This window comes from Canis aureus, chromosome 5, assembly GCF_053574225.1.
Source record: "Canis aureus isolate CA01 chromosome 5, VMU_Caureus_v.1.0, whole genome shotgun sequence".
Taxonomy (NCBI): Eukaryota; Metazoa; Chordata; class Mammalia; order Carnivora; family Canidae; genus Canis; species Canis aureus.
In genome coordinates this window covers 50,019,011-50,045,690 of record NC_135615.1, presented here as the reverse complement: position 1 = coordinate 50,045,690, position 26,680 = coordinate 50,019,011, and the positions used below count along the sequence as shown (strand labels likewise).

At 40.4% G+C, this 26,680-nt stretch overlaps 1 pseudogene across 1 annotated transcript in view; it reads right to left on the bottom strand.

Moving 5' to 3' along the window:
• LOC144314166 (stAR-related lipid transfer protein 4 pseudogene) overlaps positions 1-26,680 on the bottom strand; it is a 323,954-nt pseudogene that overhangs the window by 56,410 nt on the left and 240,864 nt on the right. The window lies entirely within an intron of this gene.

The window sequence follows — 26,680 nt, the reverse complement described above, 5'->3', positions numbered from 1 at the left end:
AAAGCCTTTTACTATTACTGTAACTGTTGAATTGAGGTAAATTATAGCTTAAAATACTGCAAGGGTTAAACATTTTACCTCTCCCTAGGGAGTCGCACTTCCATGACTTCTACACGTGTCCAGAAATATGTGTCCTTCTCTGATAGTCCATCATGACAAGGGGGAGAATTTCCTCCTGAGGAAGCCAACTAGGATTCTTTCCCAGCTCATATTATTGCCTTTAGGGAACAAAATCCCATTCTTCTGTTTCTACACTTTTTTTTAATCTTTCTTATTACTTACCAAAATTTTATTTTCCTTTATAGCATCACCCAGTTGACAGTAGTAGCTATGTATACTACTGACGTGGCTCTTGGGGCTCTGATAATCTAATGATGAATGAAATTAGTGCTTCTGAAAATAGCATTTTTCATTATAGCAAAAAAATCAACTTTTTTTTTTTTAAATAGTTTTCCACAAGTGATTTTTACAGTAACAAGCAGGCCAACCAACTGTGAAAGAAGAAATCATTCCCAGGAGAGAAACAAGAAAGAGATTACCAGAGTCATTATAAATTTAAGAGTTTTTTTCCTGTGTGATGAGTTAAATTTGACAAATTACAGATAACATCAAATAATGTCAATTTTAGTCAAGAAAACTGGAAAGGAATAGAGAATCTAAGCTTTTCGACTTAGAACAATAATGCAGAACATCAGAAGCCTCAGTTTCTTAGTCAGGAATGAGAATCTTTATAATGTAAACAATTACATAAAAAAGTTATCAGGAAAGCAGGGATACCAAAGGGAAGGCTCTAGCCAAGGTCACATGATCTATCTCTGCCACTCATGGACTGTGTGAGTTGAAGAAAAATAAACAAGTTTAGCTCACATTTCCTCATAAAAAATATATAGAAACAATAATGGTTTCTTCATAGACTGTTTGGGAAGATGAAATGAGGTCCGATGTGTACAAGAACACATCCTTGTATGCCCTAAACCACAATTTGACTTCTAGTTATGGTAAGGGTTTCTAATAAATAGAACTCACATCTCCACTAAGCTCCTTTGCCCCCCAACCCCTCCCCGCCCAAATCTTAATTAACTTTGTTTGCAAATCCATTTGCAAGTCAGGCGCTCCCACCAAATTTTCAAACCTCCTTCCTTCCTCGAAGCTCTCTGTAACTCCTCCAACATCCTTGTCTTCATTGGATACCCTACCCACTATAGAGAACTTTCTGCCCTTTCTCCAGTCCTCGCCGGGAATCCCATCACAGTATCTTGTGAGATGAGGAATTATACTGAAGGTTTCAGGATATCACCAAACAGTGCCCGCTGGCTTCTGTCTCCTCTCTATCTGGACTACTGATATGTGACCCCCTCTGCTGAAAACAGCCCCAAATTACAAACTCTCCCATTACAAATGCTTTTCTTCAGCAGAGTGGTCTCTTGGGTTCCAGTGACTATTACAAATTAAAATTAAGATAGGAAATTGACCTGTGGTCCTGTCCTCCCTTGCAAATAAATTGCTAACAATGTACTCCATTTCTACACTCAGGAAAATGGACTAATCCTGAAACACATTTTGGAAGGAATGTATAGTATACCCAAGAGGAATCTATGGCTATTACCTATTAGACCTACTCTAGCCTCTGAGAAAGGGGAAGGGCTGGAAATGGGCAGTTCCCCATGTAAATGACATTGGTCTTCACCCAACACCACAAGTGTCAGGGTCCCTGCATTCCATCTTAAAAAGACAGACTTCACTAAGCATCACAGACCTGGAGACCTCCAGGCAACTTGCACTGATTTGACTGCAAATACTATTTGGGAAATAAAACATTTCCATGGATAGTAAAACATGCAGAAAGTTGACCATCCTCTTCAAAACTATAAATAAGATGTGTTTTACTTTCCTAGGATTCTGAACTGCTACATTTCAATGTTCTTACTTGTGCTAAATAAGGGAGAAAAACCAGAGGCCTTGAATTATTTGAAGAAAGAGATATTTGCATGCAAAAAAAATATATTTCTTCTCCATGTCTTCCTAAAAAATGTCTTTCCTTTTTTCTCCTAATAGTCTGGGCTTTCAGAGTCACTTATTTTCCTCCACTTTCTACTCACAGAGATTATTCAAAAAACCATCAGAAAATTGGAAGACAGATCACCTGTGAGAGTAACTATGAACTAGGATTCCCTCCCACAGAGCCAACTAAGGAATTTACACATGTGTTCGAACATCCATTTCTATTTTCCCCTTCTCTTTCCACCTCCCTCCTCCTTAGCCCAACACACCAGAGGGAGAAGAAGGGTGCAAATACAATTAAATAGCAAGTTCCCAGGCCAGCCCAGGTGGCTCAGCAGTTTAATGCCACCTTCAGCCCAGGGTGTGATCCTGGAGTCAATCAAGTCCCACATCAGGCTCCCTGCATGGAGCCTGCTTCTCCCTCTGCCTGTGTCTCTGCCTCTCTCTGTGTCTCTCATGAATAAATAAATAAAATCTTTTAAAAAAAAATAGCAGGTTTCCCTCCCCTCAGTGTATGCCCCCTTAGGCCAATGATCAACCTTGAGCCACTAAAAAATCCTGAACTAGGAAAAGAGGGTAGGTCTGATCGGAGTTTTATATTGGATATAACTGAATCACTGGAATTTATTTGACAGAGATCTGACCAAGATGTCAATAATGTCCAGGAAAATCTGATGCAGCAGAATGAGGTTAAAGGCACTGGCTAAAAAATAAAAAATAAAATAAAATAAAATCCTTGCATGTTTATATCCCACTAGGATAAACTTTCAATAAACCAGTTACAATGGGATTGCTTTTATTATTTCTATTCACTTTTCTAGTTTTTTATCAGAACTTGGTTTGCCTTTTGAGAGATAAAGTAACTAGAACCAACATAACCAGTGCCCTTAGCCACTGCCATGAAAGTGTCTCATCATTCTTTGAACCTTTTCTCACACAATACAGGCCTGAATTTTCACACTCTGTGGCCAAGACAGATAGAAGACAACCATCTATGTTTTTTTTTTTCTTTTTTGACACTGTTTTCTCTGTAGACATGTTAGCACCCAATATATATCTTATTTGGAGCAATATTTAGGGGAAGGTATCTTCATGCCATCTGTTAGACCGTAATCTGTTTCCCTACACTCATGAATTACAATATTGGAATGTTATATAATAGCTTCTGAAATTCTAAAGAGTATACGCCTTACCCTGGTATTTTGTTAAAGTATAATTTCTGATTCTATAGGTCTGGGGAGGAATGGGAGATCCTGCCTTTTTAACACTTTTTCAGGTTTGTGGACCAAAATTTGCATAGCAGGGCTCTAGAGTAGAGAACCCTTCACCTCTTTTGATAAGAGAACCAAATAATAATAATAATAATAATAATAATAATAATAATAATAATAATAATAAAATACAAATTTTTAATGCTTTTTGGCACCTCTGAAAAGGGAATTCGATAAAGAGAGTATCAAGGGAAAATCCTCAGCTTTTAAGATGGCTGGGAAAGATGGCGGGGTAGAAGGATCCTGAACTCACCTCATCCCACAGGCAAACCTAGGTAAAAGCCACATCAGTGCAACTAATTCAGACAACAATCCTCAAACTGGCAGAACAGACTTTCCACCATCAGCCATAAAGGGTTTCCTTTAGGATCATAAAGGGTAGGAGGGGTGGAGACCTGCAAAGAACCAAGCTCCCAGCGAAGCTAACCACAACTGGGAAGGATACCATAGGCACAGAGAAAGAAGAGAAGACCTCACATGAGGTATCCCAGAATATATATATGCAAGAGAATATTGCTCAGCCATAAAAAAGAATGAATTATGTCACTTGCAACAACACAGATGAAACTGGAAGGTATAATGCTAAGTGAAATAAGTCAATCAGAGGAAGATAAATACCATATGATTTTACTCATATGTGGAATTTAAGAAACAAAGTAAACAAGTTAAAACAAAGACGAAAGAAGAAAGAAAGAAAGAAAGAGAGAAAGAAAGAAAGAAAGAAAGAAAGAAAGAAAGAAAGAAAGAAAGAAAGAAAGAAAGAAAGAAAGAACCAGACTCTTAAATACGAAGAACAAACTGTTGATCGCCAGAGGGGAGGTGAGCGGGGAGGATAGGTGAGATAAAGGGGATTAAGAGTACACCTATCCTGATAACCACTGAGAACTGTTGGACCATTTCACTGTACATATGAGGCTCATATAATACTGTATGTCAATTATACTTGAATTTTTTGAAAATGGGGAGGGCCTGTGGGGGTCAGGGCAAGAAATACAGCAGAGAGAGTCACATAACAGGGGTCTACTTACAGTAGTTAGGATCTTCAGTTGAAAGATAAGGTCAGCCTAGAGTGACCTCACAGAAAGAGATCTGAGCCCTCCATAACCCTCCCTCCAAGCTCCTGCTGGGGAACAGCCCTTACCAAACTCAAGAGGAAACCAGAAAGCTAGGAAGCCTCTGATGTAGTCATAAAGTTTAGTCACCTGGGACAGAAAGGGGTTGGAGAAGGGGTGGGAAGGGCATCCAGAGAGCATAGGCAGCTGAAGTGTCCTGCCCTAGAGAATCAGATTATCAGGTAATAGAAAAAATACAAAATGGGTATTTTTTGTTACCAGGTAATAGAAAAATACAAAAACACAGGATTTCTTATTCTCAAGCCTTTTCTTGGCATGCTACTGTGCATGTGTTTGTGTGTGTGTTCACTTGGGCACATGTACACAGGTGAGTATATACATGTGTATCTTGAGGATAGGAAGTTGCTCACTAAGCAAATTCATCTGACACTTTGGGACTGTTTGGGTCAAAATGCTTCAGTTGGTCCCCTAATTCTGTACCTAGCCTAGACCTTCCAGGTCAAGCACTCCTTAGAGTTCTAGATCCAACCAATCTGACTAGAGGAGTTACAGCTTAAGTCAGATGGCCTTTATGGCCCTTCCAATGCAGTGCTGCAATGTAATCCTAGGGATTGTTTGGGTTTGTTTTTTTTTTTTTTTTTTCCCCCTTCTATTGAGTAAAAAAATATAAAGCTGCTTTCCAGATTTACATGAGCCCAAATTAGCTTCCCTTCCTGACCCATAACATTACTGGAAATGTCAACCTGTCTTCAACTCGATGTTATTTTGCAAAGTCCTGTACCCATAATTAACTCATGTCATGTCCCAACCTCCTATGGTATTTGGTGAGAGTAAACAAAGCGGAATTATTAATGAGTGGGGTTTTCAAGATTGTTTAAAATGCCACAAATTTCTCAGCCACTGCTATTAGCTAAGAAACATTTCCTTTTCTTTTTTTAAAGCTCATATCATGAAAATGTATGTTGAAAGCACATGTTGGGTTGGGACAGCTCTTTGTATACTAAATCTTCCAACAGGACCCTATTTCTTGACATTCAGTGAAAACATTTTTGGTGTGATTTTATATAGGATGTTTTATAAAATACTTCAGTTTCCCACTCCAGTTTTTATTGCAGAGACAGGATGTTAAATTGCTATATGCATACTACATGTTCACTTACTTTGGCATGAAGAAATTAAACCACAACCAACGCAATCAACTAGGAGACGGACACTTTCTTATTTTCACATTCAATTCACACCAGTTACTGACTCTCTACTGTGTACCAAAAATGGTACTCCTTCCTGAACAAACCCAGCAGCCCATAATACACAACAATTATCCTAAATTGTCCTGCTTCAAGCTACTGTATCATCAAAAGCCCTGACAGTGTCATTAGTAAATATGAACAATACCAGTAAATATTCTTGATTTTTAAAATGATATAATCTGACCTGATGGAATGAGCACTGGGTGTTATACTATATGTTGGCAAATCAAACTTCAAGAAGAACAAATGAAAAAAAAATAAAATGATATAATCTTTGTGAAAGATCTTTCACTAAGAATAATAGTTTCTAAGTCAAAGTCACTAATGGAAATTCGGTTTTTGCCTTAACAACAGGTCACAAAAATATAGGACCACTGATACAATCATGTCCACATGTTCAATGCAGCAGAGCCCTCACACCCTTAAAGAATCCTTTTATATACACTTAAACTTCTGCAGCAGGTGAAGCTGAGTGGTTTGAACAGGTAAAAGGCAATGGGGACGAGAGGAGGGAAGATAGAAAATAAATTAGTAATTACTTCATTGGACTGTGAGCATATTTATTTATTTATCAGAGAAACACAGCTACCTCCCAGTTACCCAGCTGATCAGTGACAAGGCTTTCTTACTCCTCTGCACTTCCCCTACATTTCATCTGATGATTCTCCTGTATTTGGAATGAATTCACAGCCCCTACCTTTCTAGAGAGAGTACTTCAAATAAATGGACAACCATTTCAGTTCAAACTAAACAACCTGCATTGAAATCAAAAGCAATTAAGAATCACACACACCATCTATTTATGTGAGATAATCCTGCCCCAACAATTATTGGCTCAACTAATAAAGTCACCATGCCCCTAGGTTACTATATCCCAGGTGGCAGCTCATTTTAATGTGGAAATCATTTTTTTTTATAGGAAAAACTTCTATTTGGAGACCTCAAACTGTGTACAGGGCTACATTTAAAATACTATGAAAGTGATCATGGACCCTGAAGCCAGCCCGAACAAACACTATCAGTCAGTGGGCAAAATGTAATTGAAAATTAACACTGGCAACAGACACAACTTGTCAATTCTTTTTTTTTTTTAAGTTTTTATACAAACTCCAGTTAATCTACATACAGTGTAATATTAGTTTCAGGTGTACAATTCAGTGATTCAACAATTCCACACATCACCCAGTGCTCATCACAAGTGCCCTGGTTAATCCTCCCACCCTAGTTCACCCATCCCCTCACCCACTATGGGAACCATCAGTTTATTCTCTATAGCTAAAAGTCTGTTTCTTGGTTTGTCTCTTTCTCTCTCTCTCTCTCTCATCTCTCCTCATATGCTTTGTTTAAATTCACAAATGAGTGAAATCATATGGTATTTGTCTTTCTCTGATTCTTCTAAAACAGTGTTTTCCACCTGAATGTTGTTTTCCTCCCATTTCCAACACCAACATGCTAATTCAGGTTCCTGCTGTCTCATCCCTAAAAATGATGTTCCTGTTTCTGCCTTATAGCTTTTGTCCCTCCAACTTATCTGCAACATAAAGTCAAAAGGAGTGGGAGATAGTTTGAGGTTTAATAATTGTTGTTAGTTCATTTGCTGAAACTGTTAGGCTTAGTACAAGGACGTCACATACGTACATATTTTCTCTTTTAAATTTATACTCTTTGAAGTAAGTAATAATCTCCTCATTTTAGATGAATAAACTCTGGCTCCAAAGGTTCAGCAACTCTCCCAAGATCATGCAGCTAGTAAACGGCAGAACCCTAAATATCAATCCACAATCTTGTCCATATGCAATTTAATCTGTATCTAAAACACACCCCATTTCTACATTATGCGGGTACATGATTACTACCACAATGGGCAAAAGTGGATTCCCTCGGGATGTGCAGCAAAGCTGATCTCTTTGACAAGTAATACTTCAGTTCATGATCCTTTCTCTCCTTGCACAGTTCCTCCATCAGAAACCATCTTGCCAGGCTTCAAAGACTCTCCTTTGGTTGTGTTTCATCTCTCACAGGAAACCTCCCCCTTCCCACAGCTTGGTTCCAGCACCCTTCCTCCACTTCTATATGCCCCTAAGCATACTTTGGTCACAACATATATCACACTGCCGACCAATCTACCACTTGTCTACCCCTCTAAAAGCCAGTGAGCTCCTTGACAAGTAGGGCTGTATCTTGTTCATCTTTGTCCAGCGGCACACTCACTTTCCCACTGTAGGCCTCTAGCCTGAAGCAAGCAGAATTGGAAGAAAGAAAAGATATAACACTGAATCAAGATGAGGGCTTTAGTTATGTGTTAGACTGGAAATTCGACTGAATTTAGACTCAGTTTGTGACTGAGGAGGCAGAAAAAATGTCTATTACTCGAGACTGAACATCACATCCATAGGACTTAATGGATTTTTATCCTGTGGCTAAGAAAGTTTGAAGACCAGAGGAAATAAAAATTGAATCTTTCATTTTAGGGTGCATCAGACTTGATCAGGAAACTAGTCATTTTGCACCACCAGTGCCAAGGACACTGAAGGAAAAAAGAAATGATTTGTCTTGTACTGACTATGAAGGCTTCCCTAGTAGATTCCAAGGCATGTAGGACATCACTCATGCTTCTAAGTAAGCAAATTTCTAGATACCAGAGCCCCCATCCTTAGAGACCTCAGTGGTTGAAGGAAGTGACTTTGCCTTAAGAAATGTTGGTCACAGTAGCTAACTTTTATGGTATATTAATTGTGTGCTGAGAAGGGAGCAGGAGCCCTTCTTGTGAGGGCATTGGAGAGCATGATAAGGAGCTTAACCCATATTTTACCACTTAACTCTCATTACAATCAGTATTCATCTTCCCATTTTATGGACTGTAAACCAAAATGAGAGAAGTTAAGTGCCTTGCCCAAGATTGCACTGTAAGTTAATGGAAGATTCCAACGCAGACCATCTCCATGGCACATACTAGTGACCAATACCAAGACTGTCACCCATTCAGAGGTAGCTGCAAGGACAACGCAGGAGGAGGGATAGAGGATTTCAACGCAGAGGCAGCTGCATGTACAAATTAGTGGAAGTGCAGAGGAGCCAGCTGGGTGGGGCAACGAATGAGCTCCAAGGAGTGGACTTTAAGAAGGGGGAGCAGCAATGTTGGGACCTGGCTGTGAGAAGCCCTGGGTGGCCTGATGAGGAGTGTGAGCATCACCTGAGGCTTGCAGAGTGGGGTACTGACCTGCCAGCATAATGGAAGATAAAGAGAAATCCAGCAGAACCGGATTAAGGCAGACCTGCCGAAGAGCATCTGAACTAAGGCAGTGGGAAGGCCAGGAGAGAGGAGAGAGCCTTGCATGCAAAACACAGTTCTCTGATAACAAGTGACATGGAGCATTTTTCCACGTGCCTGTTGGCCATATGCAGGCCTTCTTTGGAAAAATGTCTGTTTGTGTCTTCTGCTCATTTCTTGACTGGATTGCTTGTTTTTGTTTGTTTTGTTTTTTGTTTTTTGTTGGTTTTTTTTTGGCTGTTGAGTTTGATAAGTTCTTTATAGGTCTTGGATACTAGCCCTTTACCTGATATGTCATTTGCAAATATCTTCTCCCATTCTGTAGATTCTTTTAGTTTTGTTGACTGTTTCCTTTGCTGTGCAGAAGGTTAGGAGGGGAAACTGAGTGGGGAAAAATTAGAGAGGAAGACAAACCATGAGAGACTTTTGACTCTGAGAAACAAACAGTGTTGCTGAAGAGGAAGTGGGCTGGGCGGTGGGGTAACTAGGTGACAGGCATTAAGGAGGGCATGTGATGTGATGAGCACTAGGTGTTACGCTGTATGTTGGCAAATTGAATTTAATGTTTGTTTTTTTTTTTTAGAGAAAGTTCTGAGGGAGAAGCAATAGGATTCTATAAACAATTAAACATGAGGAGTCAATGGAAAGGAGGAAAAGAGGATGATTCTGGGGCTGATTGTGGGAGATTTGGTTGGATAGCGATGGCAGTAAGGAACAGGTTTTGAAGGGAAGTGATGGGTCCACCTGGGGATATGCTGAATGTGAGGAGCTAGGGTACCCACAGGGAATGTCTAGAGGCAGCTGACTGTATGGGGCTCAGGTGAAGGGTGGTTTGTTAGTAGAATATTACCTGGTAAACTTAAAATTTATTGCTTAAAATTTCTCTTCTAGTCAACATGTATATGCTGACATCTGGGCTGAAACACTGGAAGTGAATGAAATCACTCAGGAAGGATACAGAATGAATGAAGAAAAAATGGATTTTTCCCCACATTTTTACTTTTTAGGTCGTATTCAGTTTCTTTTGATTCAAATGACTGTTTGTTATCTTCCAAATATGAATTCTGGCCTAGATGATATTTATTCCCTAGGATTACTTTTTATTCTTTCTTTACATTTTGTTTCTATACTCTTCAGTGGGTTTTTTCTTATATTCAAATAATTCAACTTCATAAACACGCACACACACACACACACACACACACAGTGATAGTAACAGTTCTCCAGAGAAACAGAACCAATATGTCACATAAACACACATATACATAAAATATGCATATATATATGCATAAAGATTTATCATAAGAATTGGCTTATAAAGGCTAAGAAGTTCCACTATCAGCTGTCACTAAATGGAGACCCAGGAAAGCTGGTAGTCTGAATCTCAAGATCTGAAAACGCTGGGGCTGTTGGTATAAGTCCTAGTTCTGAATCCAAAAGCCAAAGAACCAAAAGTACCAATGTTCAAGGGAAGAAGACTGATGTCTCAGCTCAAGCAGAGAGGGTAAATCCACCCTTCCTCTGCCTTTTTATTCTTTTCAGGCCCACCCACACTGGGGAGGGCCATCTTCTCAATTCAGTCTACTAATTCAAAAACATTCTTTCAGACACACCCAGAAATCACGTTTTACCAGGTATCTGAGCATCCCTTTAGCCCAATCAAATTGATACATAAAATTAACCATCACACGTCTATCCTTTTTCAACCCAGCATCCATAGGCATCTCTTTATTTATTTTTTTTTTCATAGGCATCTCTTTAAACCATGCTTAATCTCCAGATAAAAACACCACCAAGGTCAAAATTCCACCTAACATGATGTAACTGTCCCATGTATAACCAAAAATGTACCTTCCCCAGAGGAGGAAGCAAAGTCCTTGAGTGATGTTTATTCTCCTACTGATACTCTGTAACTTAAATACTATGAATAAACAATATACAAATATTGATGGCAAGTCAATACATCTTACCTTATGTGATAGGGGAATAAGAGGAAAGAAAACAAAGATATTTACTTAATATATGTGTATATATACACGCAAATGTATTCATAAAAAAATAAGGAAGAAATACTCGTGACAATTACAGTCCTCAGTAAATTGGTCATGTGCTTGTAGTTGATATTTTTAACTACTTTCTTCAACTACCCTTTCTGTATTCCCTTTACCCTCTGCAAGTACCACAGCTGGTTACTATTATTTACCTGGTAGAGTAACCCAAATCTTCATTCCTGAAGGCTCTGGGCCATTAGGATTCCTGCGAGAACTGGGTTGTCATGGTTTTCCACTGACCTTATTCACATGGCACGGTAATACTAAGAGATCCCCTAGGGACCTCTTGCATTCCACATACACTCTCCCTTCCATCCCCTGTAGAGTAGCAGTCCAATTTCCCCTTGGTAAACAGAATCAATCATCCCAGCTAGTACTATAACTCTTTCTTTGCCTATTGAATCAGAGGCATGAGGAGTCCAAAATGGGCTGGTCTTCTGTTTCAGTTCAATGGAATCACTCTTGTCTCCTCTGGTTGGAATCATTCCTCTCTCTGGAACTCAAATCTCTAGGCCAGCAGAACATAAAGCCATAGGAACAGGAAGCAAAAATTTTACGAGTGGGTTAGTACAGGTAAAGCTGAGCGATGCCACTCCTCTTTCCACCCTTAATTTCTGGAACCATGAATCCTCCTTGTGAAAGAAACAGAACCATATGTTGTAAGCTGATTCAGAGCATACACAGCCTCCTGGAGAGCTTTGCCTCAGCCCTGCCAGGTACAACCACCTAGCTGGCTTTATAACTGAATCTTCAGAAAGGCATTTTACTAGTCCATTGAGCCAGGTGCTTTAGAATGGTGGGGAACATACTAAGACCAGTGAATTCCATGAGTGAGTGTGTCCCCATTGCTACATTTATTTTGCTTTGAAATGAGTTCCTTTAACAGAGGCAATGCTGTATGTAAATCTGCATGCAGCCTGGCTATTCCAGTAGGAACAAAGCACCATTGCTTCCTGATGAAAGCGGTCTGATGTAATCAATTTGTCACCCAGTAGCTCACTGATCATTCCAGTGAATGCTACCGTATAAGAGGTGCAGGGTTAGTCTCTGCTGCTAGCAGGCTGGGCACTCCGTGGTGACCACAGCCAAGTTAGCATCAGTGAACAGAATTCTGTTGATGAGCCCATGCATAACCTCCATCCCTACCGCCATGGCCACTTTGTGCAATGCATCTATTGGAGCAATAACAGGGTTGGCTGAGAAAAGCAGCTGTTGATATCTACGAAATGGATCATCTTAACCATCTGATTATTGAAACTCCTCTGCTGAAGTTGATCTGGTAAGGATTTACATGGAACCACACACACACACACATACTTCCTTTCATTTTCTTTCTAAATTGTGTATGTCATCTGAGGGGCATGCCCAATCTGAAAAGGCACTAGTTCTCCCCTTATAGAGACTTTCATCCCAACTCACTTCATCATCATCAAATTGTATTTATTAAGTCTTGAAACAGAGATAGCATTTTTGTAAATTCGCTCATAGTAGCCAAATCCTTTTTGGCAAACTATCCAGTAATGAGCAGCTAGATAGAGTTTTCTTTGTCTTAGGCAGTGATATTATTTAAGCCTATACTAAGCCCCTCTGGCTTAGTAAACACAACAGGAAATGCATTATTTATACTGGTCTTCATTAATAATTAATAAAATTACAGGTGTATCAGATTTCCAGGCTACCTAGCTCACATCAGCGAAACCAGTACACAAGTGCCTTCTCCCAAAAGATCGCAATTAAATCAATGCTGCTGAATGTATGTTTTTAATTAATTTGTGTGACCTTCTCATGCTGAAGCTGGAAAATAATGAGGCAAATTTTCAAGTAGTCGAATATGTTACGGTTTGTGAGCTTTTTGTTCTTATGGTGTTGAAATTGGATCAGACTCATTTTTTAGCTTCCTGTAACATGTAAAGAAATAATTATTACTAAGTTATTCTAAAGTCCCAGAAAAGAAAATAGGCAGTTGTAGAGTATTCTCATAGTAATATGGGATTTAGCTTTCAAATCCAATTTTTCTTTTGCTTCCTATGCCTGCCACCCACTCTGACTCTACCTTTTCACCTACATCACTGTCTCTCTCTCACTCTTAGAGAGACCCTCTCCTTCATCCAGTCATTGACAATGAATAGTTAATAAGCTACTATTGAGAAGTTATTGGACAATTAATAATTATTAACCATGTTTATAAAGCTCCCTTCAAAATTTTTTAAGTGCTTCCAAATTATTTTGATTTCCTGGTACATGTTCATCTCTTTAGAGATACAAAGATGACTGACATCCTGCACTCACAATGCTCAGGTCTAGTAGTAAAAATAAAAATATGTAGCACAAATGACCAAACTGTAAATCAGAAAATAGGAAGTATATGCTCTTCTCCACTCAGAGTTGCTTGAAGCAAGGTCCTCTTATTCCTCTTGATTCCCAATATCTGGCTCCGTGGTTGGCAAAGGGATTGTTGACTGAATGAAGAGCTCTAAGAAAACTGTCATTGTTTCCATCCTGTGTGTATCATCAACTGTGCTGGAAGCCTGAGGTAAGGCAGTAAAGATAACTGACCAGGTCCCCACCCTCATGGTGCTGAAACTCTAATGGGAGGAACATCCACTAGCATGGAAGCAAACAAGAAAACAACATTTTCACAGATTTAATCAGTGCCAGGAAGGAAGTACAAGAAAATGGGTTAAGGAGTGATGGGAGATGAATAGAAAGAGAGGATGAATAAATAAGGAAATCAGAAAACTATCCAACTTGCGAAAGATCTGCAAAATGCGAAGGAGCCTGCCATGGGAAGAAGTAGGTAAGGAGCATTTGAGGCTAAGAGAGCTGTAGTAAAAGCCCTCAGTTGTAGAAGTTTGGAGAGGGAATCGTAGGAGGACAAGAGTGGACCAGGAGGAAAGGAACCCCAGTAAGACATGAAAGGGCTTTCTTTGCTCTAAAAGATGACGGTGGAGATGGAAAGATACTGGGAAGTTTGAGATGGATCATGAGATATGAATTTCTCTCCTTTTACTGTCTTGCAATAGAATTTCAATTGCTTCCTGTCTTCTAGGAACTCTTTACATTTTTCTTATTTTCCAGTGCACTTATGGATTTAGTCAGTCTTTGGGGGAAAAAAAACAGAAATACCAAGTCTTTTCTAATATTTCAAAGAATGTCACCAGAAGGGAAATAAGACTTCACCCCATGTACATGGAACACTTCCAAGTAAGCAAAGTTTGAATTTAAAGTTTTATTTTCTGAATTTTATCCTCTTTTTTGATGAGTATCTTAGTTTGGGTTCCTTAGAAAATAGAGAGGGAAACAAAGACCAAGTTCTCAGGGAATCTGATCCAGGGAGGAGGTATGGGGGGCAGTGAGATGAAGCTGAAAGCTGAGAGAAGACATGAAGACATGAAAGATGTGAAGGTGGTGGCTACTGCAGAAGAAACTGCTCCATTCACAAGACCTCCAGAGGGGTCACCTGAAATGCATTTCAGGACCATCTGAGGGGAGGAGGGAACACTCACTCAGCATCTGGTTTCTTATTTCAGCCCAGAAGACCTTAAACTCCCTCCACTTCTGAGTTCCTTGCAGTGCCTCCCCCACTCCACCCCCATCCCCTAAATAGCATAGCGTCAGTAGGGAAGCGGCGCCCCCCGTAGGGAAGCCCCTGCACAGGAAGCTAGAGGCTTGAGGTTAAGTGTGGTCACGCTGCATCTGCACAGACCTGGTTCCACAGGAGCGAATGGTATAAGATCAGTTGATGCCACAAGAATCTGATGAAGTATCTAAAAGTCTCTTGGTCTTTTGAATTTTCAGAGTCCTTCCTGAAGATCATGAAGTAATTAAACTTCCACGTCAGGGTAAGATGGGCAAACATTCATATTTTATGCAGTGTCAATTTTAAAATATGCGCTTCATATCCCCCTTCTTGTCAGCACCTTATGCTTCCCATTCATGAGTGTGTGCGTGCATCTGTGTGTGTTTGTATGCGTTATTTCTTTCCAAGATGACCCTGATGCTTCTTGTGTGTGGGTACAAGGTACAGAGCAGTCTAGCCTTCAAGTTTCCCAAGAGATGACTTTTTGAGAGGTATTTTTAATTTTTAAAAAAAATTTTAAAGATTTTATTTGAGAGAGAGCACAAGCAGTCGGGGGGTGGGGAGAGGCAGAAGGAGAGGGAGAAACAGACTCCCCACTGAGCACGGAGCCCAAAACCCAGGGCTCCGATCCCAGGACCCTGAGATTATGACCTGAGCTGAAGGCACATGCTTAAAGGACTGAGCCACCCAGGTGCCCCTGAGAGGTATTTTTTAATTTTTTATTCTTTATTTTTTAAAAGATTTTATTTATTTATTCATGAGAAACAGAGAGGCAGACACACTGGCAGAGAGAGAAGCAGGCTCCCCACAGGGAGCCGGATGCAGGACTCAATCCCAGGACCCCAGGATCACGACCTGAGTTGAAGACACTCAACCACTGAGCCACCCAGGCATCCCAAGAGGTATTTCTTTAATGTAAAGTTGTTTTTAAATCTTCTAAATGTGAGTTGAAGAAAATTATTTTAAAGTAATGTTATGCTCGAAGATATTATTCCTACACCAATTGATGACCATTTTGGTACAAAGCAGGTGATATTTTCAAGCCACAACTGTCTGGCACCAGAATAATTTAGGGTAGTCAGTGTGATTGGCTGAGTGTTCCAACAATAGGGGCAGATACAGATTAAAGCTTTCTTATCCCAACTGATGCTGCCAGTAATCTTTCTACAGATTAAGTTGATTCCATTACCACAATAACTGAGGGTGTGTTAAAGGTTGGACAAGTTCAATACCTCCAGGATTCCACTCTAGAAGGGATGCTGAAGTATCATGGGAATCATTTAGCTCGTTTACACATCAAAACAACTCTTTATAAAATGGAAAAATGTAAACAGGCTCCTCTTCTATGCAGCCCATGTAAGAAATTGCTTATTTTGTATCTACCCATAGAAATTTGCTCACGGTAAATTTGTCGTGTTTTTTTTCCCCCCCATTACCATCTAAGGAAAGTAAATTTTGGTATTTAGAAGAACTTCTACTTGTTAAACAGAAGAAAACTTTTGTCCTTCATATAACGGCCTTTGATGTTACTGCAGGCAGTTTAAACCAGTGAGTGGAAGTATCAGAGTTTGAAGTTAGAGCTGTTACTAACTAAATTGTTCTGCCTAAGAAAGGTAAAGAGGGATTAAGAATTTTAGGAAGAGATCTAAAAAATGTGAGGCAGGGGCAAGAAGGTAGAGCACAGATGGGAAAGCAGAGAGAGAGGGAAGAAACCTGGTGGCTGTGAGGATGGGAAGACCAGGCCGCGCTCACTGAGCTTGAGGTGTGATGAGTGAGACAGCCAGCACTGTGCACTGCAAAAATACCCTCCCCAGGACCTCCTGTGGGCCTTGGCAATACTTCAGGGTGCCCTAGTGCTCTCATTGAAGTGAATTTTTACTTGGGAGAAAATAAAACAAAAAAAGTGGATGAAAGAAAAGAAAAGAATAAAAGGAGGGAGATAGGGAGGAAGGAAGGAAGGAAGGAAGGAAGAAAGGAAGGAAGGAAGGAAGGAAGGAAGGAAGGAAGGAAGGAAGGAAGGAAGGAAGGAAGGAAGGAAGAAGAGGAGAGGAGAGGAAATGGGAGGGGATGGGAAGAAAGAGAATATCTAATTTGTAAGATCTAATGATATAACTTCATCTGTAAAGGAAAGAATACCATTCCTCCCACCCTTTTGGTCATTTGTCAAGACTTTTTGGTTCATACTACAAAGAACAGGGCCTCCTTGAAGCAACTGGGCATATTTTCATTGTGCAGGCTATGGGATAAACATGAGTTAGCCTACTCCATTCTAAGAAATAGAAATATGCCTTACATAAAACACCTAAAGTGTGTTAAAGTAACTAATGTTTAAGTAGTTAAAGTAACTAATGTTTTCTGCATTATCGATTTCTATTCTGTATGCTTTCTTACCATTCAAACTACTGTCACGATTATTTGCCACATGGCCACTATTAGTCCCCTTCCTGTATTTATACCCATTTATAACATAGCTGCCTAGCTGGGCTGGACTTGTGACTCAGTTTAACTACTATAATACATAAGAAGTGATGTACCAAGTTTGAACAAAAACCACAGAAGACCTTAAGTACAGCCTCTATTAGTTAGAGAGGGCTGCCAAAAGACAGGCTGGCTAAAACAGCAGAAATTTATTTTCTCCCAGTTCCGGAGGCTAGGAGTACAGAATGAGGGTGCTGCTAGGTTTGCTTTCTTCTGAGGCCTCTCTCCTTGGCTGGCAGAGAACTGACCTCTTGCTGTGTCCTCATATGCGTGTATATGCCTAGTGTCTCTCTGTGTGTCCAAATTTCCTCTTCTGATGAGAACATTAGTCAGATGGAATTAATGCCCACCCTCTCAGCTTCATTAAAGATCATATCTCCAAATACAGTCACAACCTGAGATAACTGGGAGTTAGGGCTTCAACAGAGGAATCTAGAGAGAACCTAATTAAACTCATTATTCATCCATCATTCTCTTAAGACTCCACCATCACCAGTGGAACAAACCCAGGCCAACTTTATAGATGGCCAGCCAATTCCCAGAGGTGACCTGCACCTCATCACAAAAACATGAGAATATCCAGTTGGGATCCAAAAACCATCCAGCTGAACCCATTCTAATCTGCAGAACTGTATAACTAAATAAGTATTTGCTAAATAAATGGTTGCTGCTCCAACCTCTAGGTTTAGAGGTGTTTTTTTTTTTTAAACAAGTTTCTTTTATTAAGAACAATAGAGGAAAGAGTGGATATTTTTGCAGGCAACCAGTGATTCCTCACATTGTGTCCTATAAGTAAAATGCAAGAATTCTTGCTTAATTTTTCTGATTCTGTACTTAACTCTATGGCTAGTCTCATTTTTTTTTTAAGATTTTTTATTTATTTTTTTTTTATAAATTTATTTTTTATTGGTGTTCAATTTGCCAACATATAGACTAACACCCAATGCTCATCCTGTCAAGTGCCCCCCTTGGTGCCTGTCACCCAGTCACCCCCACCTCCCGCCCACCTCCCCTTCCACCACCCCTAGTTCGTTTCCCAGAGTTAGGAGTCTTTCATGTTCTGTTAGAGGTGGTTATTAATTTATTTATTTATTTACTCATTTGTTTACTTATTTATTAATTATTTAAATTATTTATTTTATTTATTAAACATTAATTACACTTATTAATGGAGACACCAACCATATAATTAAAGTGTTTCAAGGACTTACTTTATACATAGCTCTAGCAGTCAGAATTATTTGGTTGCAGGCAACAGAAGCCATCTCGGGTTAAATTTAGTATTCAGAAACTCACTGGGGAAAAAACAGGCTAACAAAATCAATGGGAAAGCTTGCAAATAGAAACATAAGTAGCACTGAAATCTAGAGAACAAGAACTTTTCTATTGTTTTGTCAGAGTACTCTGCTGGCATTAAAATTAAAAAAAAAAAAATTCTGTGCCACCAACCTAATATCCCAAGTCTCAGGAGAAAGTATCACTGACTGAGCCTGGGTTGCACACTACAGAATTGTCAACCAAATGCACAGGATACAACAGGCTTACCCCACACTAAGCTTCCATAGCTCTAAGAAAGGATACAGCACATGGCAACACCAGGCACTGGACACCCCACACACATCTTCCGATGTCCACATCACTACATTGGACATGATTACTACTAGTCCTAACCATGAGTGTGAATCACACAAGTGCAAGAAAACTGAAGGTCTAGGGTCCCTTGGCTGAAATATCTTGCTAGTTGCCTGTCACTGGGGGACTAATGGATAGGTTGCCTAACTTCCTTTCTTTTGTGCAGCTATAAATCCAAAAGCAGTACAGTGTGCAAGAATATTCGTGGACCAGTAATCCATTCCCAGCAGCCCTAGAAAGATTCTCATTGACTTGCAATCAGGAAATTCCTTATATCACAAGAAGTTTGACAACAGTCTATCTTTTCTCAATTAATTATGACACTAAGGAAGATTACAGTCTGGTTGTTAATTTTTTTTTTTTTACCCTCACAGACCCTCTCTCCCCAGCTTGGCTAGGAGAGGACATGGCAACTCCATTGCTTCACCCACAGTTCTTCACATAATGGACGTGAGATTATTTCCCAGAGAGAAAGTAGGATGTTATTCCCAAGAAAGGAAGAATGAATGGACTGGAAGAGCCAAAAATAATACATGCCCACCAAAAAAAGAGCCTTGTGTCAGGTTCCAGGTTTGAAAATAGAGTAGCAAAAAAAAAAAATATTATTATGAAGTAGTTTCTGTCCTTATGAGCTTAGAATGTGATTACGAAAATAAAATGCAAGCAAAACAAGGTGCTTAGCTAACTTATAATTTCTAAATTTCCTATTTATTTTTTTAAATAAATTTCCTATTTATAAATTATAGTTGAGTAATAGAAAAATAAAGACCAGAAGATCAATAGAAAAATTGCTGAGAGAGAAGAAAGAACGGTAGAGAAAGGATTTTAATTTACAGTTGAAGGATGGACTTTGGGGAGTTATCCCTTCAACTAATATGGATCCCTTCTTGCAGTCCTGCCCCATGCATTTGTTCAAGGTGTGAGATAAGAGAAAATATATATATTGGTTTCTGACCTCAGTTCCTGGCACAGAGCTCCTAGAACCCTTATAACTTCCTGGGTGATGGCGGGGCTGGGGGTGGTTGTTCTAAGAAGTGACTCTGGACAGGCTCTACAGGGCTCCTGGATGGCGCTGGTCACCAAAAAGACCAAGCCATGGTTAGAAGCTTGGAACTATCAGCTCCCACCCACTCTGGCCATTCTTTTAAGGAGAGAGAGGCCTGGAAATGGAGTGAATGATCAATCATGTTTACCTGATGAAGCCTCCATACATCTTCCAATAGCATGGGGCTCAGAGAGCTTCCAGATAGGTGAATACATCTGTGTACCTGGGGGGAGGAGGCATGCCCATTCCATGGGGACAGAAATGCCTGCCATCAGGATCTCCCAGACCCGCCCTATGTATCTCTTCATCTGGATCCTTTATCAAGTCCTTTAATAAACTGATGAATGTTAGTAAATGCTTCCCTGAATTCCGTGAGCTGCTCTAGCAATAACAGAATCCAAAATGGAAGAAGGTCACGAGAACTTCAACTTGTAGTCAAACAGGAGTTGTGGGTAACCCAGGGACCTACTAATTATGACTGGCATCTGAAGTGAGGAGCCTTCTTGCAGGACTGAGTCCTTAACCTGGCAGATCTGACACTATCTCAAGTAGATAACGTCAGAATTGAATTAAATTGCAGGACACCAAGCTGGTGTCACAGATAATTGCTTGGTGGTGAAAAAATCCACGTATCTGTTGTTAGAAGTGAAATGCTCTGTGGAAAAGTAAAGGAGACCCAAGAGAAAAGACTGTTTTATCTAACACAAACCAGTATTTATAGGACACATGCTAAATACAATGTACTGCTCTTCAGGGACCTGGGTGGCTCAGTTGGTTGGGTATCTGTCTTCAGCTCGGGTCATGATCTCCAGGTCGTGGGATCGAGCCCCATGGTGGGCTCCCTGCTCAGTGGGGAATCTGCTTCTTCTCCCTCTGCCCCTCCCTCCACTGCTGCTGTTCTCTCTCTCTCTCTCAAATAAATAAAATCTTTAATAAGTAAATAAGTAAGTATGATGTACTGCTCTAGGCTCTAAAAATGCAGCACAGAACAAAAAAGGTCAAAAAAGGTCCAAATTCTTAGGATCAATATTGTCCTATGCTGATGGGTGAGAACAAGCAGTGGTGCCAGAGAAGTACCCAGAAGGAAAAAAAAAGATTCTAAATTCATGGCTTTTCCTTTTTTAAAAACCCTCAGTGTACATGCTTAATAGAAAGAGAATACTTTTATTTTAAAATAGTTTTAAAATAAAAAAGTCTGAATTGACACTGCAAAACAAGAGAATATTTGTGAGGTATTGTTTAATCTACTGACAAAGCTGGATGCCCAAATCCATTTTTGCAGGCCACACTTTCTACAATAGATCCTGAAGCTACCAGGGCCCACCAGTGGTTGAACACTGATCTAATGAAACATGCAACAGATGTGTAGCTGGAACACCGTTTCACTCCATCCCTGCTCCTCTACATTCATACTGTTAGCCTTTCCTACATACAAAATGACAAAAATCATCTAGGTCTAGATTAACTCAGAGTGTAGGCTTTCTCTTTTCTTTTTAACTAATTTTTTGAATCTTCAAAACTGTCAATACTGTAGAAAACTACAAGGCATATTTAGATATTCTTCATTGAGAGCTGCCGGGTGTTCACATAAGGCTTTGCTCCTTCCAACCATTTGCCTATCTGCCTGCTTCCTGTGGCTCATGGTCTGGCCTACATCTTCAGAGCCAGTAACTTTGGGCTGAGTCCTTCTCACACTGCCATTTCTCTAGTTCTTTCTCCAGCCTTCCTCTTCCATTTACAAGGTCCCTGCTGATTACACTGAGCCCACCCACATAACCCAGGATTATCTCTCTCCACCTCAAGCTCCTTAACATTGCTTCCACCCAGAAAGTTCCTTTCATTATGGAAAGTGACACATTCCTGGGATAAGACTGTGAACATCTTTGGCAGCTGTTATTCCGCTCCCCCAACACCACAGCCTCTACTGGTGATGCTTGCCTAAGTCAATGTCATCACGTTGGGGTTTACAAAGTGGTGATTGGATGTTAGCATTGTTCTGCATTTATCCTATTTGAAAGGGCAAAAAATTATTCTCACTCAACCTCTCTCTCTCTCCCTCTTCCTCCCCCCTCTATTCCTGGGTGCTACTGTGAAATGTACACTTTTTTAGTTTTTTTTTTAATTTATTTATGAAAGAGAGAGAGAGAGAGAGAGAGAGAGAAGAGGCAGACACACAGGCAGAGGGAGTAGCAGGCTCCATGCAGGGAGCCCAATGTGGGACTCGAACCTGGGTCTCCAGGATCACACCCTGTGCCAAAGGCAGGCGCTGAACTGCTGAGCCACCCAGGCGTCCCTCACAATACCATTTAACTGATAAAGGAGGGATTTTTTTTTTTTAAGATTCTGTTTATTTATTTGAGAGAACACATGTGAGGGAGAGGGAGAGAGAATCTGAAACAGACTCCAGAGCATGGAGGGTCAGTCCCAGAACCACAAGATCACAACCTGAGCCAAAACTGAGAGTTAGACACTCAACCAACTGAGGCATCCCAAAGAAGAAATTTTGAATACCATACCATAGATGATAACCCATCTGACAGCATTTGGGGAGCGTTTGTGAGAGCAGTCAGGATGGGAGATTTTAAAAACAATGGCAGGCAAGGGGGAAGTGACAAATGGAGGGACTGTTTTACAATTCAGAAGCATTTCATAAACCTCATAAAACCGGATTTACTAGGTTCTTGTGTGTGTATTTGATGTTTTACTAAAAAAAAAGAAAAGGTGTCTAAGGATTTGATGGAACTTATATGTTCCCTCCCAGTCCTCCTGCAAGCCACACAGGCAAGGGCAGTGATGACTGTAGCTCACCTGGATTCCAAGGCCTGCTAACAATTTGCTGAGAACTGTGTGTGTGTGGGGGGGGGGGGGGGGGCGGGGGGGGTTTCAAACGGAAGACCGGGTACGGTTTTGTCTGTTCTCATCATTTGTTACGCAGCATAAATGTGCTTCTTATACGTGTCTTTTGTCTCCCAAAGTTAAAGTAGTAGGAAGTGACCTGTCACAGCTAAAAATTTTCTAACAGGTATACAAAAACCAGGGGCTTTCGGATTTAAATAAAAAAATCGTGCTCTGAACATATGTGTACACACCCATACACACATGTTAATTCTCTAGTACTTATATACATAATATACTTAAATCTATACAGATATTTGAAAATCATGAATGCATATTAATAACTCCGGTCTACACATTTAATACCACCAAGTTCTTCCTTACTGCCCTCAATGTGCACATGGAACTTCTTTCTCCTAAGGAAAATCTTAGGAGAAAATCTTGGTTGCCAACAGTATCAATACAGAGATGCATTTATTCTATCCTACAGTACACACAAAACACGTTTAGAATTATAACAATACCATGGCCCAGAGCAGACTTAAGGTTTAAGGTTTCCCTATGGTTCTTTTGTTATCTTACATTATATGCCAGTAAACAAATATGTGTTCAAATATAGCCAATTATATATCCTCTCTGTTATGTTATCAATTCGATATACAGTTAGGATTGTTTCTGTTATAAACAATTTTAGGGTTTGACTTTTTTAGTCCTTTTTCATTTTATCTTTGAATACATAAACTGTTAATATGGTTATTAAAAAATGGACAGCCGGATGTCTCATTCATTTCCCCATCCCTTTGACTCCATTTTCACTCATCCTCTATTGCAATTAATTGTTACTTTTTCATTACTTTTTCTATTTTTTTTTAAATAAGGAAATACCTAAGCAGATTCTTTTTTTTTAAGATTTTATTTATTTATTCATGAGAGAGAGAGAGACAGAGATAGACAGAGGCAGAGACAGAGGGAGAAGCAGGCTCCACGCAGGGAGCCCGACGTGGGACTCGATCCCAGGACTCCAGGATCATGCCCTGGGCCAAAGGCAGGTGCCAAACCACTGAGCCATCCAGGGATCCCACCTATGCAGATTCTTAAAGTCCCAGAAGACTACATGATGACCAACTTATTCCTCTTGCCCCATCCAGAGTGTCCACACTGCCATGGAGAAAGGAAATTGGAAGGGTGGAGGGGTCGGAAGTCCTACACCTGCCCATGCCCCCAGGACAGGAAATGAAACTATGTTTTGAGTTCAGGGATTTAAGGATTACTCACGAAGCAGAAGGGCAGCGAGCTGCACATATGCACAGGGGGCAGGGGCGGGGGCCTCATAAAGTGTCAGGGGCAAAGAGAGCCTGGACGAGCCCACAGGCTCCTCAGTTACAGAGAAGCAGGAAAGCAGCCTTACCTTCCCAGGCCCTGGGACACACAGACACAGCAGTGGACAGCAGTGGGGACAGTGCCACAGGATTATGATGGGGACATAGCTACCCTCACAAGGAAAGCAAGCGCTGAAGGACCCAAGGACAAGGAGCCCCAACACGCTGGCTGTATGTCCCAGGGACACCTGCTCCAAGCAAATCAAAGAAGCAGGGCCCCAGACTTGAGAGTAAAACCTCAGAAGGAAGAAGAGGGGAAATAAGCAGGTGATTTTCTACTGTTGTTATTTTAAACCCCAAATCATGGAGAAGTCACCGAAGGGACGATGTATTGCCACTGGCTAGATTAGGTTCCTGCTATCAGACAGAAAGCAGGCTTGAGACAGAGGTTAAATGCAATTACAGGTAAACGAGGAAAGTTCTCTTTCTACACACCACTTTGTGGGCTTTGAGAACACTGTGCCTTTGGGCATTTTGCTGAGAAAAAAAAAAGTTTCTAGTTTTAGCCAGATTTTCAAAAGGCTGCTTGATCAAAACAGGTTAAGAGCCACCACATTTCTCTAACAGAAACAATGTAAGGGCCAGAAAAAAATAAACTGAGCTGCTCATTTCACTACAACAGCTGCATTTCCCATTTCATGTGAGCTCTGGGCCCTTTCCCTCCCTCCTCTCTTACCTACCTGGAGGCTCTCACTGGCACTCCTCAGAATTTCGTACACCCTGCTGCAACTGTCATGTGGACTTTTCTTTTTTCTGCCTCAATCTATTTTTCCCCTGGTAATCTTACCTGTTCACAGCTGCAGGATAAATAGTATTTCTTCTATCCTAAGAATTATTTATGAATCTTGGTCAATTATTCTTCTTTTCTAAGGATTATTAATTAATGATTTAACTAATGCTTATTGTGGCTAGCACATTTCCTTTGAATTTGTAAGTACAGATAGGTCGGTGGAAGTTTGTAGTCTTTGCTTTCTTTGTTTGCATTTTCAATAAAGCACAGCTGAATGTTGACATACAAGGTGCCTGCCCTTTTGAGGGATTTTTCAGAGGGAAGCAGTGTTTGATGAAGAAGAGTTGAAGGCAGCACCTGGTGACCTGGGTTCTAATCCCTGCCGAGTATTCAGCTGTGCAACCCTGGATTGTATCTCGGTGGCCAGTATTCCCTCAGATGTGAAACCAGCTTGTGAAGTGACTCAGAGGCAGCTGTGGAGCAGGGTTTGGGACCAGCTTACTGGAAGAACAAATAGGCCCCTTTTTTTTATTATTTTCTCTGCATGATTCACCATCTTGTTTCACATAGATTCTTCTAAAATTTTTACATTATGGCCTTAACAATTTTCATGTTATTATATGTTTAGAAATATGTTGAAAATACATGAATTAGGGATCCCTGGGTGGCTCAGCGGTTCAGTGCCTGCCTTTGGCCCAGGGCGTGATCCTGGAGTCCCAGGATCGAGTCCCGCATCGGGCTCCCTGCATGGAGCCTGCTTCTCCCTCTGCCTGTGTCTCTGCCTCTCTCTCTCTCTCTCTCTCTCTCTGTGTGTGTGTCTCCCATGAAAAATAAAATCTTAAAAAAAAAAAAAAAAGAAAATACATGAATTGGGGGAAATGCAGACTAAGACCTGTCATTCCTAATACCTACTTTCCTCACTCCTGGCCAGTATAGGGTCAATTTCCAAGCAAAAAAAGAAACTACATGAGTAATACTGTTGTCCCTCTTCCCCACTGAGGATTTTCAACACCTGGTTAATGTAGACTAATATACCTAGGAATGAGGAAGATAAGGGTTTGAACGATTCATTAAAATACACTAGCTTTCATATTTGAAGAACAATTAAAAAAAATCTGTCAAAGATGAAGCTCAGTGACTTTAGGACTTCTGCAGCTGACTCCTGACAACAGCCCCCTTACCCTCTCCTTGTGGGTTGAAATGATAATCACAGCATTTTAGGCTCAAAACTACATGATGACTTGTGAATCTTTTTTTCCTGTTATCCCAAATCAGTGGCTTCAAATTGTTAGTATTTGCACAGACATGTTTCCTGATGAAATCTTACCAGAAACCCAACATAAAATAGAAACAAAAGCTGAGTTGTCCTGTTTGAACAGGGAAAGTAGATAACCATTTCATCTTCTTGACCTCTTCCTCACTCTCTGTGCGATAGCTATAGAGACCTCCACAATGCCTCTTACAGTACACAACTGAGTGAAAATTCACAGTGTAGTGTTTTCAAAGATCTGGGCCCATGGATACTGTCAGCTTCCTGTCAGTTCACACTCATTTCTTCATCATTATGTTGCTGAACATTCCCTGTGTGTCAGGCACTGTTTCAGATGCCAGAGATACAGCAGAGAATACAATAAACCAAGACACCTACCCACTTGCAATTTACGTTAAAAGCTAGAGATACACAAGAGACACAAATGACAGCTCTACATGGTACATAACATAATGGTGGGCTCTCAAAGGAAAACACAGCAGAGAAAGGATTTGAAAATGCATACTTGGTCAGGACAGGGGACTGAAATATTAGATGGCATAGTGAATGAAGGCCTCTTCGAGAAAGTAACACTTGCATAAAATTTTTGAAGAAAGTGAGGACAGGAGTCATTATCGGAAAGAGGAGCCATCAAGACAGAAAAGTTCAAAGGCTGTGAGGCAAGAAAAATCTCTGCGAGACAGTGAGGAGGCCACTGTGGCTCAGTGAGGGGGGACAGTGGCAAAGGAGAAAATCAGTCTCTCAACAGTATGAGTTGTATCATGTGAAACAATGGGCAGTTTTTCACCTACCAAATAGCAATTTTATATACATG